This window comes from Dipodomys spectabilis, unplaced genomic scaffold, assembly GCF_019054845.1.
Source record: "Dipodomys spectabilis isolate Male_0828 unplaced genomic scaffold, ASM1905484v1 ptg000085l, whole genome shotgun sequence".
In the NCBI taxonomy this organism is placed as follows: domain Eukaryota; kingdom Metazoa; phylum Chordata; class Mammalia; order Rodentia; family Heteromyidae; genus Dipodomys; species Dipodomys spectabilis.
In genome coordinates, this window is record NW_024870762.1 from 6,988,148 (window position 1) to 6,994,147 (window position 6,000).

The 6,000-nt window shown below is 36.6% G+C and overlaps 1 pseudogene; it reads left to right on the plus strand.

The window, feature by feature from the left end:
* Positions 1–1,226: 1,226 nt before the first annotated feature.
* LOC122111506 lies at positions 1,227–1,521 on the plus strand (annotated as a pseudogene).
* Positions 1,522–6,000: the final 4,479 nt, after the last annotated feature.

Consider the following 6,000-nt stretch of genomic DNA (forward strand, 5'->3'; position numbering starts at 1 on the left):
AAGACTTTCCAATGAGAGAAAAAACACCACTCACACATTATGATCACCTCAGCCTTGATGTTTATGGTCACTCTTCAGACAGAAACTGCAGGAGCAAATTGGAAAAACACCAAAGAATGCATAGACAAAAACACTATGGATGCACACAATTTAATATTTTTCACCAATTACAAGTGAATTCATTATGGACATTGTATAAAGGGAACTTAGCTCAATAGGGGGCTAGAGAGAATAAAAAGTTGAAATTACAAATTTTTCAAGCAAGAGTAAAAGTAGCTTTGTAAGTTTGAGGAAGGGTGTGTGTGTGTGTGTGTGTGTGTGTGTGTGTGTGTGTGTGTGTGTGTGTGTGTAGACATTAAAACAATCATAATGGAAAAAATCTGGAGTGCATCAAAAAGGAAGAAATTTTGATTGATAAATATCAGACAAATAAATCAATTCCCCTATACTTGCAGACATATTATGATATATGTGCATAAGTGAATATCTATAAAACCCTCACTTGAAAATAAGCAACCATGGGACCTATGTTTCTTTGGGCCTGGCTTACTTCACTTAATATAATTTTTTCCAAGTCTTTCCATTTCGTTATGTGGAAAACGAACTTTACAACTTTGGTGGGGGAGGGGGGGGTTGGGGGGAGGGGTGCAGGGAAGATAGAATAGGCAGGGGAAACAAAGGAGGAGGCTACAATGCTTGATAAGAAATGTACTCATTATCTTGAACATGTAATTGTATCCCCTCTGTACAGTATTTTCACAATAAAAAAAAATAAGCAAAATCGGGGCTGAGAAGGTGGCTCAGTGGTTTTGAGATATGGTTTTGAGAATGTTTTGCCTGGACTGGCCTTGAACTTCCAGTCTCCTCTTTTCCACATCCTAAATAGCTAGGATCACAGATGTGAACTCACTGCATGAGTAATAGAATGGAAAATCTGATGTTTTGTTTTATTTTCGGTTATTGGGCTTGAACTCTGGGCCTGTATGCTGTCCCTGAGCTCTTCAGCTCAAAGGTATTGCTCTACCACTTAAGCCACAGCACCACTACTTCCTGTTTTCTGGTGGTTAATTGGTTACACTTTCTTGCCGGCCTGGCTTTGAACTGTGATATTCAGATCTCACCCTCATGAGTAGCTAGGATTACAGTCATAAACCACCAGTGCTCTGCAGATTTGATGTTTTTAAGATATGAATTCTGGGGAGTCCAAGTAGTGACTGGGAAGAGTCATGGCCATACAAGCATTTAGGAAGTTCCTTCCTCTTTTTGACCGAGTGTTGGTCGAAAGGAGTTCAGCTGCAACTGTAACCAAAGGAGACATTATGCTTCCAGAAAAATCTCAAGGAAAAGTATTGCAAGCCACAGTATGGCTGTAAAGGAAAGGGTGGAGAGATTCAGCCAGTTAGTGTGAAAGTGGGTGGTAAAGTTCGTCTCCCCGAATATGGAGGCACCAAAGTAGTTCTAGATGATAAGGATTATTTCTTATTGAGCGATGGTGACATTCTTGGGAAGTATGTAGAGTGAATCCATCACTAAAACATGGCATAATGTGAAGCTGCCCATTCCATGGGGGTTCTGAGATATTTCATCATGTAAACAATTTCCATATCTTCCTTTTATAATAAGCTGATGGTAACTAAACTAATGATATCCATTGTCTCTAAAGTTTAATTTCATGGTTCTGGTATAAACATTTACAAATAAAACATGTAAATGAAAAAAAAAGATATGAATTCTCCTCAAATTGAGCTGTAAATTCAGTCTGATGGCTATTAAAATCCAACAGATCTTGGTATTGTAGAATTGATACAAATAATTGTATAATAACACAACCTGAAGAAGAAACCTAGAGCAACTGTCCATCACCAATATCTCCAATGTCTATGACGATTAGGTGGGATATTGGCATAGAGTAGATTATCTAGACTAAGACACACCACACTGGATTTACAATAAATGAGATACTGCAATGATGTGTTTCTCTCCACATGGTCTTTCAGTGAATTGTTTTAGAACTGTTGAAAGTTCTTTGGTTTGGATCTTGTTCTCTGTTATTATTCATGAAAATGATTCTAGGTGTATTTAGAACTGAGTGTGTAATGCTCAATAACAAAACTTCCTGAAACGATATTGGAAACCACCAAGTTTACAATGTAATAAACAACTTGTTTATTACATTTGATTTGTTTATTATATTTGATTTGTTTAGGGAAAGAATACATTTGATTTGTTTTGTTATATTTGTTTATTATATTTGGTTTGTTTAGGGCAAGAATACATTACCAAAGAGGTGAAGATCAGTGACTAACATTTTATTAAAGTTGACATCTTTATGATTCAATGTATTTGTTGAAATTTAAATATCTTTGAGAATATTTTGACTATTTTTGAATTATAAAACTATTGACCTGGTGAAAAAAATTATTGAGCTGGGCACTGATAGCTCATGACTATAATTTTATCTAGACAGAAGGTTGAGCTCTGAAGATCAAAGTTTGAAGCTAGCCTAGACAGAGAAGTCTATCCCCAGTTAACCAGAAGAAACAGGCAATGAACATGGCTCAAGTGATAGACAGCCAGCTGTGAACAAAAAGTTTACCAAGAGGTCCTGAGTTCAAATTCTAGAATAAACAAATAAACAAGTAAACAACTGATTGAGACCCATCTCAAAAAACCCAGAGTAAAATGTGCTGAGGGCCTGGCTCAAATAATGGACCATCTACCTGACAAGCCCGAAGTCATTAGTTTAAACCTCAGTACTGCCAACCCTCCTCAAATTTTCTAAAGTAAATACTGATTTCCATCAAAGATTATAAAAGGTTTCTTCAATATATTTTATTAGCGTAGATTAGTAATACAGAGTGTTTCATTGTGACAGTTCTACACATGCTTAAGAGTACTTGATCATGGGCTGGGAAGGTGGCTCAGTGGTAGAGCGCATGCCTTGCACGCATGAGCACCACATAAGCAAAAAGAAAAAAGCCAGAAGTGGTGCTGTGGCTCAAATGGTAGAGCACTAGCCCTGAGCCGAAGAGCTGAGGGACAGCGCCCAGGCTCAGAGTTCAGGCCCCACGACTGGACCCCCCCCCCAAAAAAAAAGAGTACTTGATCAGAATTCTCTTTATCACTCACTCTGTCCCCATTTCCTCCTTCCCATAGCAATTGCAATAGATTTCACTGTTAATATATGTACATAAAGTACTAGCACTGTATTCTACTTCCTTCTTTTACCCTCTATTCACTTTTTATTCTCAATATTACTAGCCTTAAGGAAGACCTATCTTCCATTCATATCCTTCATTCATAAAATATCCTTCATTATTTTATGTTAAGTTCTCAATACTCTTATATCTTGTATGTTACTATTAACCCCCTTTATTACTCTCTAGACCCTTTACTTACTCTACTATAATTCAATAGCTTTCAATGAATTTCCTTAGGCTGCCTTATAAAATATTGACACAACCAGGAAAAACTTCAACTAAGTTACAGTTACTCATTCTTGGGATATTTTAAATGCATAGAGATCGGCATGAAATATAGGAAATTTCATTACAAATGTATATTATTAAAATGAAAGTGTGATCAAGATCAATTTGTTACTTTGAGGATGATAAATACTGTTAAATAATTATATAAGAAACAATATTTAAGTATAGACAAGCCATATAGGTAATTTAAAATAGGAAATTTCAAAATAAGTGAAAAAAGTATTGAGATATGATAAGAGCAGAAGTTGTTGAAAGTGAAACTAAGAACAACAGAGGGAATTTAAAATGTTCCTCATAGGATAAAAATTTTAAATGTTCATTTATTATAAAAGTATCATTTCTAGCAAAAAAGAATTAAAGCTGTCAGTGCATAATTGTGTAAATTAATGACATTGGGAATGCAAATGTACAGCTAAGAGTGAACCCAATTAAGTGTGCAAGTTTGGCCAGCTTTATTTACTTTTTGCTGATATCACTTCAACCCCTTCTTTACTTGCAGCTTCTTGCTGATTAATTGGTGATAAGAGCCTCACTAACTAACTTTTCTACCCTTGTTGGCTTCAGATTGGATGGTCCCCTCTCTCCTAGATAGCTAGGACTATGGATGTGAGCCACCAGTGCTTGGTACCAGCATCTTTTTTTTTTTTTTTTGGGGTCCGGTCGTGGGGCCTGAACTCTGGGCCTGGGTGCTGTCCCTCAGCTCTTCAGCTCAATGCTAGCACTCTACCACCTGAGCCACAGCACCACTTCGGCTTTTTTCTTTTTGCTTATGTGGTGCTGAGTAACTGAACCCAGGGCCTCATGCATGCAAGGCAAGTGCTATACCCCTGAGCCACCTTCCCAGCCCCGGTACCAGCATCTTTTTAAAAGTCAATTGATAAAACCCAATACGCTTCCAGAAGAGATAGAGAAAACATTGGCTCTCTATTGCGGGTTACACAATCTCAGGAGGCTCTATGTATGGACTTAGTTCTTTCTGCTTCTTCTGCTTCTTCTGTTCTTTTTCTTACTCAGAAATCCTTCTAGCTAATCCTTTTGAGTTTTCTACTTCCTTATATATTTTGAATGATTATTGATCTCAGGAATGATCTGATATTTACCAAAATGAATGAGGACACTCAAATAGCATCCAGGAGAGTAACAGAAGATGAGAAAATTACTTTATGGACCTTTAATGTAAATCATGCAAGAATCAACATCATATTATTTAATTAGAAAAAAATCCACCTAGATCTAATGAAGAAGGTGTACCCCTGCATTCCAGCTACTTTGCAGGTAAATACCAGATTTAAAAAAAAAATGTTTTAAGGACAGAGCTAGTGAGACCTTCCCCGTTTCATCATGGTCTGACAGCATGCTACTGTCATCCTAAGTATATAGGCAGTATAGGTAAGAAGATCAGTCATATGGCAGACTCTGTTGTAAATTTAACCAGTTGGGGCACAGTTCAAGTTGTAGAGAGCTTTTCTAGAAAATAAGAATCCATGAGTTAAAACGACCAAAAAATTACTAATAGCTATATAAAATATTCAAAATAAAAACAGGCATAAGAGTTAATATACTTTCCATCTAATTCCGTAGGCTAAAAAAAAACCCCAACAAATCAATGAAAGCAATATTTCAAAAATTGGGTAGAGTGGGGTGCCATTCTCTTAATGCTGAGATGTTAGCTGCTCAGGAGATTGAGATCTGAGGATTATGGCTCAAACCCATCCCAGGCAAGAAAGTCCCTGAAACTGTTATCTCCAATTAACCACCAGAAAACTGGAAGTGGTTCTGTAACTCACAGTGATAGAGTTTTAACCATTGATCAGAAAAGCTCACGCACAGCTCCTAGGCTCTAAGTTCAAGCCCAAGGCCTCACACATAAAAATTGTATAGAAAGCTATCATTGGTACACAATTCAAAGAGGAAACAATGTATTCATATGTTATTGTAAATGGGTTAAATAGTTAACGAGCCAGTGGATTAAAGGTATGATGTAAATTTATTTGTGCTTATGTTTGGTATAATATACTTGCCAATGTTTCTTGCCATGATTGTTAAAACTCATATTCATTCTTAAGGAAAACTGTAAAACTAACTCTAAGAGAGTAATGTATTGGGAAGAGATAGTATATACTAGAAAAGATCACTTTTTTGTGAGTCATGGGCTTGAACTCTAGGTCTGGGTCTGTCCCTCAGCTCATCACCACAAGGCTAACACTTAAGCCTCAGCACCACTTCTGATTTTCTGGTGGATTAGTGGAAATAAAAGTCTGGGCTGGCTTTGAACTGCAATTATAAGAGGTCAGCCTCCCAAGTAGTTAGGATTATAGGCATGAGCCACTTTTTATCACTTTTTAAAAATGTATTTTTAAAATCTCTAAGTAAGTGTTCAAAGGAATTGCCATTCCACAAAGGACTTTATGAATACTTGCTTTTCACTGACACTACATGTTTAAGGAATTCTGCTAATAAAAATTTCCTGGTGTACAAGATCAAAGATCGATCAATTGCATGAAAAAAACAT